The sequence below is a fragment of the Varanus komodoensis genome, unplaced genomic scaffold, assembly GCF_004798865.1.
Source record: "Varanus komodoensis strain SLA01 unplaced genomic scaffold, ASM479886v1 scaffold22, whole genome shotgun sequence".
Taxonomy (NCBI): domain Eukaryota; kingdom Metazoa; phylum Chordata; class Lepidosauria; order Squamata; family Varanidae; genus Varanus; species Varanus komodoensis.
The window spans coordinates 20,402,401-20,420,299 of NW_025335606.1; the positions used below are offsets into that span (position 1 = coordinate 20,402,401).

General features: G+C 46.5%; 1 protein-coding gene across 1 annotated transcript in view; it reads right to left on the bottom strand.

Annotated features, from left to right (window-relative positions):
• The window catches only part of OLFM2 (olfactomedin 2), a 216,390-nt gene extending 199,623 nt beyond the window's left edge, over positions 1–16,767 (bottom strand). The window contains exon 1 of the mRNA XM_044431568.1: positions 16,721–16,767. The gene's annotated coding sequence lies outside the window, so the exon portion shown is untranslated. The remainder of the gene's footprint in view (positions 1–16,720) is intronic.
• Between the last annotated feature and the right edge of the window lie 1,132 nt (positions 16,768–17,899).

The following is a 17,899-nucleotide window of genomic DNA, read 5'->3' on the forward strand; positions in this document are numbered from 1 at the left end:
GCAGCATGAAATTTTAAAAAGCCATTATCCTTGCTAGGCAGCTAGTTTTAAGTCAGGGCCTTCACTTACCGGGAAAGCCCCCTACACCAATAGGGTCAGAGATGGAGGGCAGAGGTGTACTGGAAACAGCTGGACTATGCACAACCAACACCCATGGCAAACACACGCATTGCGTGTTTCTTTGGGACAAGCCTTTTGATGCATGGGTGGAACTGCTCAGGCCAGCAGGTCACATCTGGCCCTCCTGAGGTCCTTATCCAGCTCTCCAGGATTTCCTAAATGGTTGCATACACACACACCCTTTCTCTCAACCACCAATAGCTGGTGGTTTTCTGGCTTTGGAACAGTTTTTGTCCCATTCTGAAAGGTTGAATCGCCTCTCCTAAGGTTTAGTAACTGGAAATAGGAGCTAAAGGTAAAGCTTCCTACTGGGGGTTTTTGGAGAAGGACATTTCTGGGACTCTCATCCACAGGAATGTGGCTCACAGGAGAATCTTCAAAATAGAATTTAGCCCTTGAGCTGAAAGAGATTCAAATTACCTCTGTTAATGGCTGCAATACTAGGCAACTAAAGCTTTGGTCAAGTGATTAGATGGGGAAATTTTTATTGGTGAGGGTTTATTACTACATACACAGCAACAAAGTAGGTTTACACATTCAAAGAGAATCCATAGCCATGCCTCGACAAGTGTACTACTATGGTACAAACAGCTCACACTCCTGTTTTTTACTGTTTACATCTTAAGGTCACAGTTTAAAACACACTTAGAAACCAAATACTTTGCATCCAGCACCTGCTTGGAGGAGAGGCAAGGCCTTGTTCATCCATTCCTCTTTCCCCGTAGCAGCCCTCCATGACACCCCAATAGGGTAACCCAACTGTTCACAGCAGATTTTTAGGGAGTGGGTGGATGGGAAAGATGAGGTTGCATCAGTCCGTGAGTGGAACTCCACTTACAGAGATCTGGAAGCAGTCCAGTGTGCCCCATAAGCAATAATTGTGAGGTGTCAGTCTAACCACTAGAGTTGCCCCAGTGTTTAAAATAATCCAGGTCATCTGAAAAGCTATGCTTGATTAACTGGCCGACAGATTTTAAAGCAAAGCAAAGCAAAGCAAAGCAAAGCAAAGCAAAGCAAAGCAAAAATATATATTGATATACCAACATGCAAGTGAAGGCAGAAAGCAGCATCCTAGAAGGATGATTTTCCATTGAGACAGAGGAAGTCAGTGCCAGCTACTCTCAAATGCTGCTTGGACACTTTGGGCTGGCTAGCACTGGCACTCACCTGGGATCTACATGGCAGGAGTGGCAAAGGTATCTCACCACTCTTGCCATGAATCTCACTAGCTAATTCCATATAACTGTGATGGAGTCAGTCAACCAGGTACAGATGACACACAACAACCCACCATGGGTACAACAACCCCTAGAACAAACTTTGGGTTGTTATGGGTGGCTTCTTGCCCACACTCAAGCTGATGTCCCCTTCTACTATTCTACAATTCTATTATTCCATCTTCTCTCTCATATTGGAGGGAATCTTTCTTTTTAGATGGTTTCCACTATGTGACACATGCTTGAAAAGAATATGCCTACCCCTTAAATAAGTGTCATTGTTCTATCATATGCAAAGTCACCCAGATTTAAATTGACTTCATGGACAGATTAGTCAACAAAATGTTTGATCCTATGCAAATATGAACAGAAAAAAGGCCTAGAGCTCCCAGCATGCCCCAGCAAGCTATAATGTAGCCTTTTTCTGTTTAAGCTTGTATAGGATTATGCCCTAGAACTCATATGATTAATCAATGAAGTTATATTTTAAAAGAGTGACAGCCCTACTAATTACTACTCTACAGGCTGCAAACTTTGTGATCCGGTGGAAAAACAAATGGGAGGGTTGGACTTAGCACCTTGGACAGTTGCTCAAACTGCTGAAAGGACAGGCTAGCCTTAAGTAAAGAAATAATCCCCATTCCGGAAAACCAGACCAGGGTGGTGTTAAAAAGCAGAGATATCCATGAAGTTTGTGAGAGTCAGTCTTGGCAAAGAATTCTGCAGGGTCAATAAACTTGCCTCAGAGGAGAGATGAGTGTTACATGCCTCTGATTTTTTCTCCAGCTCTGAAGAATCCAAGCTGGAGAAAAATGCCACTTTTCCCTCTGCTTTGCAATGGAGCCATGTCATTCCATCATATTGCACAAAGAGCAATAAGAGTCCTTCATGAGAAAAGGACCTTGCAGGGTTGTGGGACAGGCAGGCAGGGAAGCCCATCCCTTGTAGAGCATCTGGAAAGTCATTTCATTCCATGTTTACAATAAAATTGAAAGTAAGATCTGTAGAAGGAAAGAGAGGAGTGGGGAGCCCTTCCCATGAAGAGGGCCCAAACAGGATACGCTTTCTACCGAGCCCCTTTTCGTTGTTGTCACAGGCCCTTAAATCTGATCCTACTCATGTAATGATTTCCTCATTCCCTGACATTAAGTAATGATAGTTTGAAGAAGCTAGGGGGCAGGGGTAATTTCTTCCAAGACCTATGATCAACATGAAAAAATGATCTGTCTGATTTGGTCCGGGGTTCGTTTAGGAATGGTAATCCATTTGTATTACAAATGCACCCAGGGACAAACGGTACTGGGTTTTGCTAGGGTGTACGTATGTCCCCAGTTGGGAGATGTGGCCAGTAGTTCCCTGTTGGGAATACCTGTTCATACAAATATTGCCACCAGTTTTCTTCATTTGCTTTTCTTATATATACCTTGGGAGGCTATGCTTAAAACAGCATAGGTGCACTGGTGAAAAAGGAGGCAGTGGGTCTTAATCTGTGACCAGTTTCTATATTCTATCAAAGAAAACAACAATGCCTTGCAGCTCCCTTCCCTGCCCACACACACAGGTGAAGTCTTCTCCCCACATTTCACTCAGAAACTCATCTCCCATCCATTATCTTAATCATGGGAAATACAATTCAGAACTTGAATGATTTCTCTCCCAAAAGGAGATGAAGAAAACACAATGGATTGAATAGACTGAATAGAGTTTGGCTTTGTGAGTCACTCTATTGGTCTCAATAATGCCTTCTTGGTATTTAACCCACTATTGTCTCAAACTTATTTGATGTGCTAATTAGAGCTGAAACACATACACCAAAGCAACACTCTCTTTCAGTGAGGGACAATGGGAACTGAGCCATGCTCTCCGAAGTCATTCTTTCGCAAAGCCTGTTTATTTGGGCTGGATATGGGCAGCCTAAAGAAAACCAAATATAAAAATAGGATTCTCAGGGTTATGCATTCATTTTATATTGAGAAACTTCCTTTTCCGCCCAAATGGTTTGCAACCTGTTGTTTTGATCCTCAGCCTTTTACCAGGATAGGATGGCTTAGAAACCTGAATGCAAATATTACAGAATGTGAGTTTCCTATTGTGGGGTAGTGGATAGTGTTAGGCTGGGATTCAGGGCACCTGAATTCTACTCTACAGCTCGCTGTAGAGGGCCAGTCACTGATTCTCAGCCTAGTCTACCTCACAGGGTTGTTATGAGGGCAACATGAGTTAGAGCAGGGTCGTGAAGACTGCACTGGATTCCTGGGAGAAAAAGGAGGATAGAAATGTAATACGTGAATAAATTTGTTTTATTCAGAATTTGGGTTCAATTACAAGCCATACCTATTGCACCCCGCCCCACTATCCCATGTGAATTAGCACTGTGCCCTGGAGTAGAGTGTGGTGGTGTAAGCTAGTGACCTGCAACAGCAAAGGTTTGGACCTGATGGCCTTCTGGCCCCTTCCAGCTCTACTCTTCTGTAATTCTGTGTGCAAAAAGTGAAAACAGATAACCACATCACAGGACAGGTGCTTTTTAAAGCCCTCTATCTTAAATAAGAATCAGGAAAGTTGCAAACTGGACTTCCAAATGGCCGTTGGGTATGACTAGGAACATGGGCTGAGTCAAGGAGAACTGGTCTGGCTCCATCTAAAGCAGGCTTGTCAAACTTCTCTCTCCTCAAGGGCCAAATTCAATTTTGGGTGAGATCTTGGGGGTGGGGGACACACCTTCCAGCACTAGGGCCAGTCAAAGGCAAAAAGGGTGGAGGCTGAAATAACAGCATATTAGGAGAGGCACTTCAATGTTTTAGAATGAGGGTGGGAAGTGCAGAAAAGCCAGGAAACCACCAAATGATTGGAAGTGGGAGGAAAGGGGGTGGGAGCAGGGAAAGAGGATGGCCACCAGGGAATCCTAGGAGGCTGGGTCGGGGTCCCATGGGGTGGCTCTCTCAGGTTTCAGGCATAAGCTTTCCCACCCTTACGGGGAGATACTACTGATGGAAACTGTCATGTCCTGCCTGCAATGCACGTGTGACCACACTGCCCTGAGTGTGCTGTCACTGTCACCCTACGGCTTTCCCACATCCCCTAAAAGCACTGGAGGCATGTGGCACAGGCGCATTCAGCAAAGCAAAAACCATGAGATCATAAAAAGGGCCTAAAGAAAAGCTTTTATTGTTGCCCTAACGGTTTTCTATAGGTACTTGAGAGTCCTTTTTACTGTCTCTCACTGATCTTTGTTTTAGATAGACGTCTTCTCCTTTTTTTCACAGTCTTGCAGATAGATTGCATTTCTAGACAGTGGCATAGATCCTAAGTGAGCTTAAGCAAGCTAAGAGAGGGAACCTTTCCTGGAGCTCCTGCACCTCCTGCTGCAACCCGGACCTCATCTGCTGCTTCTGGGGGCACCCTGAACAATGTGGGTTGGGGCACAGGGGCAGCTCTGGGAGAGAGGAATTGCTCCAAATCATCCTGAGAAAAGTTAACAAGGTTTGGGAGTGCCACTCTCATCAGCCCCAGCCAGCATGGCCGGTGGCTGGGGAGAATAGAAACTGTTACCCCCAACATTAGGTGAATGCTTGGCCTGGGAAGGCTACCGTACAGACTGCCTTGATTCTCTCCATGTCACCTTGTTAGCACGCCCAACATGCATTACTAAAATCACAGGTTCTATAAGCAAAGGTTACCTTCACCAGCCTGCTTGTAACCTTCTGAAAACAATAGACTCTTTTGACCTTTTGCAGGAACTTGGGCCAATTCCATCTGCCACATTCTGGTTGCAGTTGCAAAGAACGCAACCTTTGTTCTTCTGAGATGAGCCAGCATGGAAGCTCAGGGCAGCTAAGCATGCTGGGCTGCTTTCTTTGAGAAGAGGGAAGGCTTACCAAGAGATCTGATTCTGATTCAGAGCAGACAGAGCAGAAAGACAGAATGGTGCCTCTACGCATGCAAAGAGTTTTAACTACAAAGTAACCATTGACGAATTGCCATCCACTTGCAGATATTCAGTAGGGAGACAAAGCTGAACTGCAATGCTGCTTGCTTTGATTCAAGTCCAAATCTCAGTTTGGAAATCCAAATTATCATACCTCCCACAGATTACTATTGGAAATAAACAAGCAGCTGTAATCTTTTTTTCTGTTTGTCATAACTGGATGAACTGTTCAGGCATAAAAGTCCCTTGTAAGGGAATTACAGCTGCCTAATATCAGAAAGGTGCAAGGATTGTTGTGTAACATGCCTTTATGTGTGGGGTTTTTTTTTAACAGAACTGTTAACAAAGTCTCTATTTCCTTCCAGAATTGGATGAGATTTGCAGGGAGAGTTGCCCCTTCTGACGGGATCCAGCCTGCAAAATTTCAGATGAATCCATGCAGGGAGCTTTGTGCAAGAACAGACCTTACAGTTTGGAGGTTTCCATAATACAGCCCTGCATTTTTTAAACAGCAATTCTTTAAAATGTCATACAATGTAGATTTGCCTCTAGTTAAGAACACTGCAAAAATTCAAAGGGATCAATGCAGCACTTTTGTGGATGGAGAGTTTTCAAAAGGGGGAGGGATGATTTTCTTCCCTTTAACCAGCCTCCCATGGTGGGTTTTGCTGTTGAATTTTTCTGTTTGTTTGCTCTTGGCCATTTGTACAAAAATGGCACAAGACATATCTCAATACAAGGAAATGCAAAATCTCAGAAGGACAGGTGCAGGGGCTTTGCAATTATGAGTAATGAAAAACTTTTTTTTTCTGTTTAGTCAGCACCAAAGTCACAGAAAATATAGTAGGAGAGGGGTGGATGATGGATGGCACGCATACTGTGGCAGAAGGACTTGAACTTTCATTGTGTTCGAAGCAATCAGACATTGCTACACCGTCTCAACTCCAGGACTTCAGCAAGTAACTTATATCATTCCTGATCCTGAGGGAGAAACAGGGAGAAGGAGGGAGACTGCTAGCAATGAGTTCTAAATACTGAAACGGTCTTGCAATATATTACATGTCTCCCCCAAAACACTGTGATTGGAGAACCCTAGTAAAAGCCATTCACTGCAGTTCGAAGCCAGAACTACCTGCCAGCAACAAAACTACAGCTCCTCCTCTCTTTCCATCTTCTCCTCATCCATGTGTTTTACTTCTATGGAGAACTTGAAGAGTAAAATGTTGGTTTTTGGAGTCATGCTTTCTGTGTCCATAGCTGAGTTCAGAAAACATTCAAGGGCTGAGGGTGGGCTGTCATTAAACTATAGATTCTGGTTGAAATGTGGGTTATTGTGCTGTGATACCAAGCCATGGTTTGTTAACCACAACCAAGCATCCACAGTTCACAGCTCAACATGCCTTCTGTTCATGGGTTGCTTGTGGTTAATGAATCATGCTTTGTTAGCGCAGCTGCGTTCAGACAACACAACAACCCAAATTTTGGCAGTAACTCACGGTTCAGCAACAACCCACATTCAAACCATACTCAACTGCTGAGTGTGGGTTATTGTGTGACTTGATCCTGGCCTCTGGCTGGGTTCACACATTACAAAAATGCTTTCCTGCATAAGCCTTCATGGGTTCATTGTGGTGCAAATAACCTATGGTAAGCCCCACAGATTGTTGACCTCACCATGGGTTGTTGGACCATTCCCTACTCTCCCCCCCCCCACACACACACACACAGAGTTCTCCTGTGGGTATCCCAGGGGGTACTGAAAGACTGTTGTTTCCCCATCATGTCTTAGAGCCGTTTTTGGCTTGCTGAAGCTACTTTTCCCTTTCTCTCTGGATAGTACCAGGTAGCTGTGAAGCTGCCTTCATGATCCCCATCTTGGCAGCTATGAGCAGTCCCTCCAAGGTGGTGCACTAGCATTTTGGAGATGTTGCCTCTAGTTGCCCACTCTTTTTATTTAAACAAAAATCCCCTCCTTGATAAATGTGTCTGTTTGCACATGTTATGTTAACTTTTTGGTCCCATTTGTGCAAATCTGAAAGTGGCATTGGATCACTCACAGCTTTGGGACCATTTGACAACTTGCCTTCTCACAGCTGTGAAATGGGTCCAAAGGGGGAATTAATTTACCTGAAGTCTCTGGTGGACAACATACAAGGAGGGTAAGAATACAAGCAAGACCAGGCTGGATCGGACCAATGGTTCATCCAGACCAGAATTCCAGTCACATGGTGGTAAATCAGCTGCCCACAGAATTCCTCAAGCAGGATGGATACAAGAGTCCCACATGCTCAAGCACCCCAGCAACTGGTGTACACAGGTGTGCTTCCTCTGATAACAGGGGTAGCAAATAGTTGGCAAGGCCAGTAGCCACTGACCAGCCTCCTCCTCCATGAATTTGTCAAATCCCCCTTTAAAGCTATTCAAATGTATGGTGATCATCACTTCCCATGGCAGTGAATTCCATAGTTTAACTAAGCAGTGGGTGAAGAAATGGTTCCTTTACTCTGCCCTGAATGTCCCACCAGGCAGCTTCATCACATGAGCCCAAGTTCCAGTACTATGGGAAGGAAAGAAAAATGTCTTTCTCTTCATTTTCTCCACAGCTTGCATAAATGTAAACCTTCTATCATGTCTCTTCTTACTCATCTTGTTTTCCAAGCTAAGCCATTTGAGTCAAAAAACAATCCCAATTATACATAGAAACATAGAGAGTCAGAAGGGGTCTCCCAGGCCATCTAGTCTGACCCCCGGCTCCAGCCGACTCCGCTCAAGACATGCCCAACATGAATATGTCCAGCCTATCTTTGAACACCCTCACCAATGGGGCCTCAACGACCTCTTGTGAAAGCCCATTCCACACCCTTGGGGTCCTGTCAGGAAGTGCTTCCTGGCATCGAAATGGAACCTTGGCTCCCTGAGCTTTGCTCCATTTGAGCGCGTTCTGCCTTCCTCTGCAGGGGAGAACAGGTCTCTACCCATCTCCATGTGACATCCCCTCGCATACCTGTATGTCCCCAACATATCCCCTCTGAGTCTCCTCTTCTCCAGGCTGAAGAGACCCAGTTCCCTCAGTCTTGCCTCATACACCATCCCCTGCACACCGGCCACCAACCTTGTGGCCCTACGCTGCACTGACTCCAACATGGCTATATCCTTTCTGTAATGAGGGGCCCAAAACTGAGCACAATACTCCAGTTGTGGGTGCACTAGAGTCATGTAGAGTGCTAGTAATACCTCTCTTGATCTAGAAGCCAAACTTCTGGCTATGCAACCAAGGGTGGCGTTCACCCTCTTGACCACCGCTTCACACTGCTGACTCATGTTTAGCCTGCAGTCAACCAGTACCCTGAGGTCCCTTTCACAAGTGCTGCTCTCCAGCCACTTGTCCCCCAACCTGTACTTATGACACCTATTCCTATGCCCCAAGAGCAAGACCTTGCACTTATCCATATTGAATGCCATCCTGTTGTCTCCTGCCCACTTCCATAGTCTGTCCAGATCCTTTTGGATCTGAACTACCTGCTTCTCAGTTGTGGCCACTGCTCCAGTTTTAGTATCATCTGCGAATTTGATCAGCAGACTGTTCATCCCTTCTTCCATGTCATTAATGAAAAGATTACACAGGATTGGCCCCAGGACAGAGCCCTGGGGGACCCCGCTTGTCACTGGCCGCCATCCCGATGATTCTCTGCTAATGATTACCTTCTGCTTTTGGTCAGTCAACCATGCCCTCATCCACTGGACAGTGCTTTGGTGTATCCCAAAACTCCTCCACCAGTTTCTCCACCAGGATATCATGGGGCACTTTGTCAAAGGCCTTGCTGAAATCCAGGTAAACCACATCTACTGCATCCCCTCCATCTAACCATCTCTAAACTTTGTCATAGAATTCCACAAGGTTTGTCTGGCGGGACCAGTTTTTGCAGAAGCCATGTTGTGGGGCTGCCGGCCTCCCTTCCCTATCTAGCATCACTAGATCTCTCTCTATTATGAGCCTTTCCATTGTTTTTCCTACAATGGATGTAAGGCTAACAGGTCTGTAATTCCCCATGTCCCTTCTACTACACTTTTTGAAAATGGGGACCACTAATGCCACCCTCCAGTCCTCTGGAACTTCACCTGTTCTCCACAAGGCCTCAAAAATGGAGGCCAGCGGGTGTGTGAGAACCCCTGCCAACTCTCTAAGTACTCTAGGGTGTAATCCATCAGGGCCTGGCGCCTTTGTAATTTCCACTGTCCTGAGGAGCCCCCCGACTTCTAGGGGGGTGACTCTAATCTGTGCCCCTAAGTCCCCAACCTCATCTAATCTCCTATGCAGATCTTCCCTGTCCAGCTTTGGGGAGAACACAGAGGCAAAATAGTCATTTAACCTGGGCTTGGTCAGTAGGAAATCCCCGTACACACGCAGACAAGCTGGGCTCGGCTTGGTCAGTAGGAACTCCCTGCACACACGCAGACACACACAGTACCCACCCAGGGGTCCCTATGGCTACATTTCTGCATCTCCTGGATTCCAGGTTTGTGCAAAAATGGGCACAACTATTTTTGTATAATGATGTGTGCAGATATCTGCTCATATTATAGGCCACTATGAAGAAACAAGATGAGTGGACTACCATGGGCAGCCCTTCCAAGGAGCACCTGGAGGCACTGCTTAAAGGGATAGCTGGATTTCATCATTTGCCCCCCACCAAAAATAAATAAATAAATAAATAAACACGTTTAAAAGGAAAAATAGTCACAATGAGCCCCAAACAGTTTGCAAAGACAGAGGAAGACAATGCCAGCTATGCTGAAATGCTGCTTGGACACTTTGGGCAGGCTAAGACTGGCACTTACCTGGGATCTACATGGCAGGAGTGGCAAAGGTCTCTTGCCACTCTTGCCATGGATCTCACTAGCTAATTCCACATAACTGTGATAGAGTCAGTCAGCCAGGTGCAGATGACACACAACAACCCACCATGGGTACAACAACTCCTAGAATAAACTTGGGGTTGTTGTGGGTGGCTTCATGGCCACAACCAAGCCACCCTGGGGAAATTGGTGCATGTATGCATGATGCAACAAGCCAGGATGCTATTCACAATGGATTGTCTTGCCATGCAAACCCAGCCTCTGTGTTCCTGCAAATCTTCAAGGGCATTCAATTTCTGATTTGCTCTGCTTCAGAGAAGACCTGCTTAGATTCAGATGTCTCCCAAATTTGTCTGAATTAACCTGTTTTGGTTGTGGATTTGGAGTTTTCCCCCAGATTTTCCCCAGATCTGGTGCACAATCCTAATATCTGGGATGAAAGGATAGGGCTTCCCCATCAAAGAATGTGGTCTGGAGGAAGGTCCAAGATCTGAATGCAAAAGTCTCCTTAAGGGATCCTCAGTCTATGGCCAACTTCCTTTTTGCTGGCAGTGCCTTCCTATGATTGAGAAGGCACTTGCAGCAAAAGCTGGACCACATTTCTCCTTTCCCTTCATATCAGGATGGGCATCAGAAAGTAGGGCTGCCACCTTTTCCATATAGTCCAGTTCATCTTCAGCCTGTGACAGCTGCTTTGGCCTTCCTCACCGGTTCTAAATCCTAAGCTTGTGGGGACTTCCATCCTGATTATTGTATGCTCACGTGCAGACATGAAGAAAGCATGGCACCAAAGGATTCAAAGGAATCAGAAGAATGTATGGCGGCATCTTTGATGGCATGAAGACCATATGAAGATGGTCTGAAATGAAAGCATGAAAATGAAAGCATGGAAATATTGCAAGAATACATTGCTCACGCTGAGAAGCACTGATGAAAATAGGCTAAGGAAAAACATTTTTAAAAAGGTTATGGACACTCACCACACTCTTCCTATTATAGGAACAGATGAATTTTTAAGAACATAGAAAATTTGTAGCCACCATTTGTGAAGACTCTGAGGCATCCTCTCCCACACACACAGAATAAGGGCAGAGTAGAACTGCAAGTGGGCCTATCTGTCCCCTGGAATAACAGCAAACAGTCCCTAATCTGCAGGGTCAAGTACTTTCTTAACGTGGGTGTCTTTTTCTCACTTTATAACAGAATTCTTACCCATTTTGACAGCAACTGTATATGTTGCCATTGAAATAAAGCACCTTCGATCGCAACTGTCAGCTTCTATGGGAGGAAAGTACTGAATAACTCTAAGCTACAGCTGCTTCCTTCATAAATCACGAAGGCAGTCCCAACGTGCAGACCTCAATCCCCTTGTTAGAGCAAGAGACAGATTCAGCATTAAATATATGGCTTGCTATGTAAAAGTGCTACTGAGAGACTCAGGCCTGCTAACTCCTGAGTAGGCATGTGTAGACTTGCTATTTGAGGTGCTACTGGAAAGTGCTCTGAAGGGTGCTGTCCAGTGGCCTCCTGACATGGTCTGGGAGACCACAGGATTTTTTAAAAAAAATTATTTATTTTATTGATTATTTATTAAACTTATATTCAACTATAATCCAAGCAGTGAAGTCCTCTCCCCTTCATGCTCAAATTCCAAAGGCTGAATGCCTGTGCCATCCCCTCACAGCCAATGTGGGAAGAACCATGCTGCTACTAACCCTCCCAAGTTGCAACTTGGATGCAGGGGAAGGAGCATGCTGGGGGCAGGGATGAGAGGAGGCTAGGACCACAGAGTCCTCCCAATTCCAGGTGGTACCCCAGCTTCTTTCCCTCCCTTTCACTCACCCAAAATGCAGATATCTTGAAAACAGCCATGTAGATAAAATGCAGGCCATGAGGTGTGGCAGAGATCTGCCACAAGGGCAATAGGATTGCACTCTAAGTGAGTCAGTCCTTTCCATTGTAAATGAATAGCAAAAGAATTTGGGGAGCAGATTCTTATTCCACCCCACCTTTTTCTTCCTTAAGGCCCCACCTTGAATATGGCTTACAGTAGCTTCTCTGCAATAGAAGCCAGCCCTCTGGCCAAAAAGGGTTCCCCACCCCATCCCAAGGTGAAAATATATGATAGGCTTGCGGGATGTAAGCCTCTGAAATTTCAGCAGCTGGGAAAGGGGCCCAATAACATTTTTACTCATTTGTAGTTGCCCTGGTTGTTTATAAAAAAATAACCAAACATAAAATAAGAAATTATGGGGTAGGGGAGGGAGGGAAATGATGACCATTACTCACTTTGATTTTGGATAGGTTAGAGAATTTAGCTGTTTTCTTGGTGTAGTGTTTGACCCGTGTAGGTGCAGAATTGTAAAATAAATAGTGGTAACTAGAAAAGAGTGGAGTACATACAATTTTGCCATGTAAAATTATTAGAAAGTGCTGACTGTTTTCCTTTCAATGAAAGCTGGTTGCCTTAGGGAACTGGGTTTGGTGCTCATTGCCACATTCAGGCAGTCATCAGCCTGACTGAAAGGCTGCCCTATTGCCAGTGATTTTTCTACACTTCTCCAGCCAGGTGGGATAAGGACAGCCCTGCCCTTTTAACTCATTTCTTTAGCTTCTCTTCAGATCTAGAATGGTTCCTGGAAACGCAGCTGCAAACTAGGAGTAATTCAGCCCCTCCCACCCTTTCATCCTGGCCTTTTTCCATGAATTGTGCTACTTTTATTTTAGGGCTATAAACCTATTCTCTTCTCCTATCAGCTGCTTCAGACTTCACCACTCTTAGGCCATTTCCAAGCAATAGAGTAGGAGTTCAGTGACCACAATCAGTTACAGCTTCCAGAAACCTTCAAATGGAAAAGCAGACTCAGAACCTGGCTTTTGCTGCTCCATGCAAACATGGAATGCTTTCCTCTTCTTAGTTACTGGGGTGCATCCAGTGAAGTTGGCAGCTCCACTCCAGGTTTTGGTCAGAACTTTTGAGGAGCTGAGTGTTGAGCCCTATCACCTCCCCAAAAGTAGCTTCAGTAGCATGGACAGCTTCTTTCAAGTTCCTGCTAAAATCTGGAATGCTTGTGCTGCCCCACTGAGTTTGGAGCCCCCAACATAAACAGGCAAGAGCCAGACGTCACTTCTTTGTGAAGGGAAGGGCTCTTTCCATTTGCAGAGGGAACCAAGGTCTGGCAAAGACTCCACACTGGAGGAAACAGGTAGATGGTGGTTTTTGCCAGTTCCTCCTTCCCCAAGTAGCCCCCAGTGCCACCACCCACACTGTTCAAGAGTGTCCCATGTCCCTCTGGAGCAGTTTTTCAGGGAGCTGCAGGAGAAAGGAGGAATCAACAAAAAGTAGCCCTGGTCTCTTCTTCCGTCACCAGCTGAACTCTGGATCCAGCCCTCTGTGCCTCCATCCCAAGACAGTGAAAAGTAACTTGAGGGCCCAGGGCCCAATGCCCACCTCCCAAGTCACTGTCCACACTGGAGAAGAGAGGGTTAAAAGGCTTTTGCCTGCCTGTTCTCCAAGGAGGAATGGGGAGAGTCAATGTGGCCAACTCTTCGGACCCCACTCAATGGAAAGAGGCTTTTAAAAAAGACGTTTCTTTTATGCCTGTGTTGATAACAGCATTGTGTTTGATAACCTGTACATGATGTAATACATTTTTCCCTTTGATAACCTGTACATGATGTAATACATTTTTCCCTTTGAAAGCACTGGGAGGTTCTATTTAAAAGTAGACACTACTGTTCAATACTGGGTCATCAGCAATGAAGTAAATTGGAGTGCGTAGGGGACACACGTAGCTCTCCAGATGCTGTGGACTCTAAATCCCATAATCCCCAGTGCACATGGTAGTAGTTGATACTCCACAACATTTGAAGAGCCCACAGTTTCCCCCACTCCTACATTACAGAGACTTTTTCCTTTCAAAACAGTGAATTTTTTTTAAAAAATCAATACACAGGGCACCTTTTCTGCTGACTTGGTTCACTTGTAATTGCAATTCATGTGTTATTTTACCCACAAATGGCCAGAATCTGTGAGAGCAAGTGAACATGTTGCCCCAGTTCATTTATTTTTTTATTTATTTGATTGATTTATAAAAACACATGATTCTCTGGGAGGTATACATCCATCAACAATATTATACAAAATTATACAATAGTAATTAAATAAACATTTTAAAACTATTAAAAGCATAAACTAATGCAGTTAACCTCTGCTTAGTATTTTACAAAATTTTACACTTATCAGTTCTGCTTTCAATTTCCAACCTACAATCTTTCCATTCACAGCTTGTTAGGATGACATCACAAACCAAACATTCTGGGTTGTTTCAGGATTAAATCATGGGTTAACTCAGCAGTGTTTAACCCCCAAATAAGTCAGTGTGTCCAGGTTCAGGCATCATGCTAACAACCTAAGAACAGCTCAATTAATCCCATTTATCTCTCACATCCCATGGTTTAAACAGTCCATGAGGTTGTCATGATACAGAAAGTAGCAATTGATCTGTTTGCTTTAGAAACTGAGAGTATCTGAATGCCAACCTGCAGGCAAAAAAGATCTCAAGAATCTCTGCATGTTGCAAAGGTTTCTGGCGTACTTCCTAAAGAGCTCACAGTCCACAAGGGGCATCAGAAAGACCTCTCATTGACTCAATCCAGCTCTGGAAGCATGGCCAGGAGCAGGAGTGAACAACTTAAGAACCTCTAAATGTTTGGGCTGACCATTTCCATCAGCCTTCTCCAATTGCTATAGGTGGTTGGGGCTATTGGGAAGTGTAGGCCAAAACATCTGGAGGGTCACAAGTTGGTCAACCTTGGCCTAGAATGTGAGGACTGGAGCAAGCTTCCATCTTAAAGGTTCTACCATGCTGTTTATTTGTGTTTGTCCTAGAGCCCCCAATCCATTAACTGAACCACCCAAATAGTGGCTTATGTGGATGGGGGGCAAACTTAGAATTAAGGACCACAGACCCACTGAGCATATGTTCTGTTCATTGAACTTTCAGAACTGAGCTCACAGCCTTTTTTGCACAAAACCCATTCCTTGTTTCCTCCTTGCTGGCCGATGCAAATCTCACAGATAGCAAGTGTGGAGTAATAGACAGAGTAGTGGACTGGAACTTAGAATATCCAGGTTCTGTTCCTCACTCAGTGAAGCTCACTGGGTGACTTTGGGCCAGTTACAAACCCTCAGCGCAACCTACCTGATGGGGTTGTTGTTGTGAGGATAACATGGAGAGGAGAGCTTTATAAGCTGCCTCAGGTCCATTGCAAGAGGAAGAAGGGTGGGTATAGATATGATATAATAATAAAACACCTTCTCAAAACAAGGGAGCTTGGGAGCAGTGGGCCACCTATCCCATGGAGAAAAAAAAATCTGCCTTTTTCTGCTTCTCACATCAAAGAATCTGCTATGGGATTCCAGGATTCCTCAGATCACTGAAAGAAACACCACTGTAAAGTTGTCTCACCACATACACAGAAGTTCATTCTAACAGAATGCACATTTCTAGGAACCAGTTTACACAAACACTGGCAGAAATATGCATCAACTTTCTTGGCCATTGTGAATCAGTGCACCAATGAACCACTCTTGTTAAATCTCCAGCTTGTGTCCCAGATAGCTTGTTTGCAGCAGCAGCATCCACCCACTTTTGAGAACATTTTGGGTGTCCTCACACATTTTTCACAAGACCTGGCAACTCATCAAAGTTCCTGTTTCAGCTTCAGAGTACAAGAAATGTACAAACTTGCAGCCTCTGCTATCCATGTCCCTCTATCCATTATTATGCTAAATGCAAGTGGGGTTGAAGCATTCTAGTGTGATCTAGCCGAAACTTTTGCCGAAATCTATTTAATCATCGCTTCTATCATTTGATTGTTCTTAAAGGCATACCCTCCCCTGCCCCAGAGCTTTGACTAGAAGGCAACTCATAAATTGAACAGATTGATAGACCTGGAGAGAGAGATGGAGAGGACAGCGCTGAATATGATTGCGTTTCAGGACACAAAAGGATGGCCTTAAAAACTGTATAAAACGGACCTTAGACAGGAACTTTGATGGGCATGTCCTAAAGCATGGAGTGATAGTAACACTACCAAATTCACAACATGGGGGCGAGAGGGAGAGAACTCTCCAGCACGGAGACATGTGAAGGTGGGCGTGGACTGTAGGAATGGGGCGAGATAGCAGGAGAAACCTCACTAGCTAGCATGGACAGTGATGCGCACTTGCGCTCAGGCGAAGGTTAACCCCAAGAGTAAATGGGCTCTATTTTCTTGCGGAGCTCTGGTCCAATGCCCCATCCCGTCACCTCCATCACCAGCGAACAGAAAGAGAAAGCCAAACTCCGCCCTGTGGACCCGAGTTGGCACACTTTCCTACAAAAAAGCAAGGGCGCTAGAGTGGGGGGTCGACTTCCCCCTCATCCTGGCTTGGAAGAGAAGGCGCCAACTCGTAAGCCGACACCTCCAACTCACCCCGGACGGCAAAAGAGCAGGTCCCACTGACCCCCTTCCGCCACCCCCCCCCCCCAGCAGGACAGCCGCGAGAAAAGCCAGCCGCTCCGGGCGCGCACGGGCGCTCTGGCTCGCTTACCTGAGCCGCCCGGGAGACCGCGACCAACAGCAGGAGCAGGTCGGCGAGGAAGCGCATCGTGCAGGCGCCGAGCCCAGCCCAGCTCAGCCTCGGGCGAGATCCAGCCAGCTGGCTCCCCCACCCCCACCCCCACCCCGAGTCCCCGCCCGCTCAGCGGCTCCTCCGCATCCCCGCGCCAAGAAGGAAGAGGCGCCTGCCGCCGCCAGACTCCAGCGCGCCCCAGGCGGAAGGATGGATCGGCGGAGAGGGAGGGCGCCCGCTGGCCTCCCCTTCTCTTCCCCAGCCAACAGGCAAGGAAAGGCGGTGGCCGCCTGCCGCGGCGGCTGCTGCTGCCGCCACCGCCGCAGCTGCAGCCAGGGGGCCCAAGATCCAGCACGGGCAGGCTCCGCCTCGCGCTGGGCCAGACCGGCAGCGCGCCCCGTGCGCTATCACGGCCCCAGCGCCACCTTCTCCACCGCGAGGAAGCCGGGGAAGACGGCGGCGGGATCCCACCTTAGCGCGGGGGACAAGGGGGAAGGGGGGGGTGTCCCGTGGCCGCTCGTCTCATTGGTCCTCTCCAGCCGATCACCTGCCAATACCGAGCGCTTGGGGGGCGGGCGGAGGGAAGCCCCTTCCTCAGGCTGCTAGGCTACGTTACCGATTTATTTCCATTATTATTGTCTATATCCAAGGAATCGTTGCTTGAGAGGGTCAGAGCACACGCACACACGCATCCGCACGCCCCTCCCCTGCCGAAGTGGCGCGATCGTGCTCGAGGATCAGGGCCACGCATGTAGCAGATCGCCCTCGGTGTGAACAAATCCTCCAGGAACTTAGCTTCGCACTCGTACTTGGGATGACTGTGACCGAGGAGAATTCTCTCACGGCCTATAAGAAGGCGCTGAAGAGGGATGCATGGGTGTTTAGTTGCTGAAATGCATGCTTCCTTCGGTTCTCTGCTTATATCACAAAACCAGTGCCACAATCAGGAGGAGGAGAGGGGAGGAGACCAGAAAAGAAAGAGGAGCCAAACGCGTTTTCCCAGGCTCTAGTCCCTCTGTGCCCACCAGAGGCTTTCCGAGGCCACGCTTGATCCGTATTCTGCTGAAATGTACCTCCAGGGGAGCTGAAACAAAGTTACCCAGGGTTTTCCCTCTCTCCCCCATCCTGTCCTTCCTTCCCCGCCATTTGTCATGCACC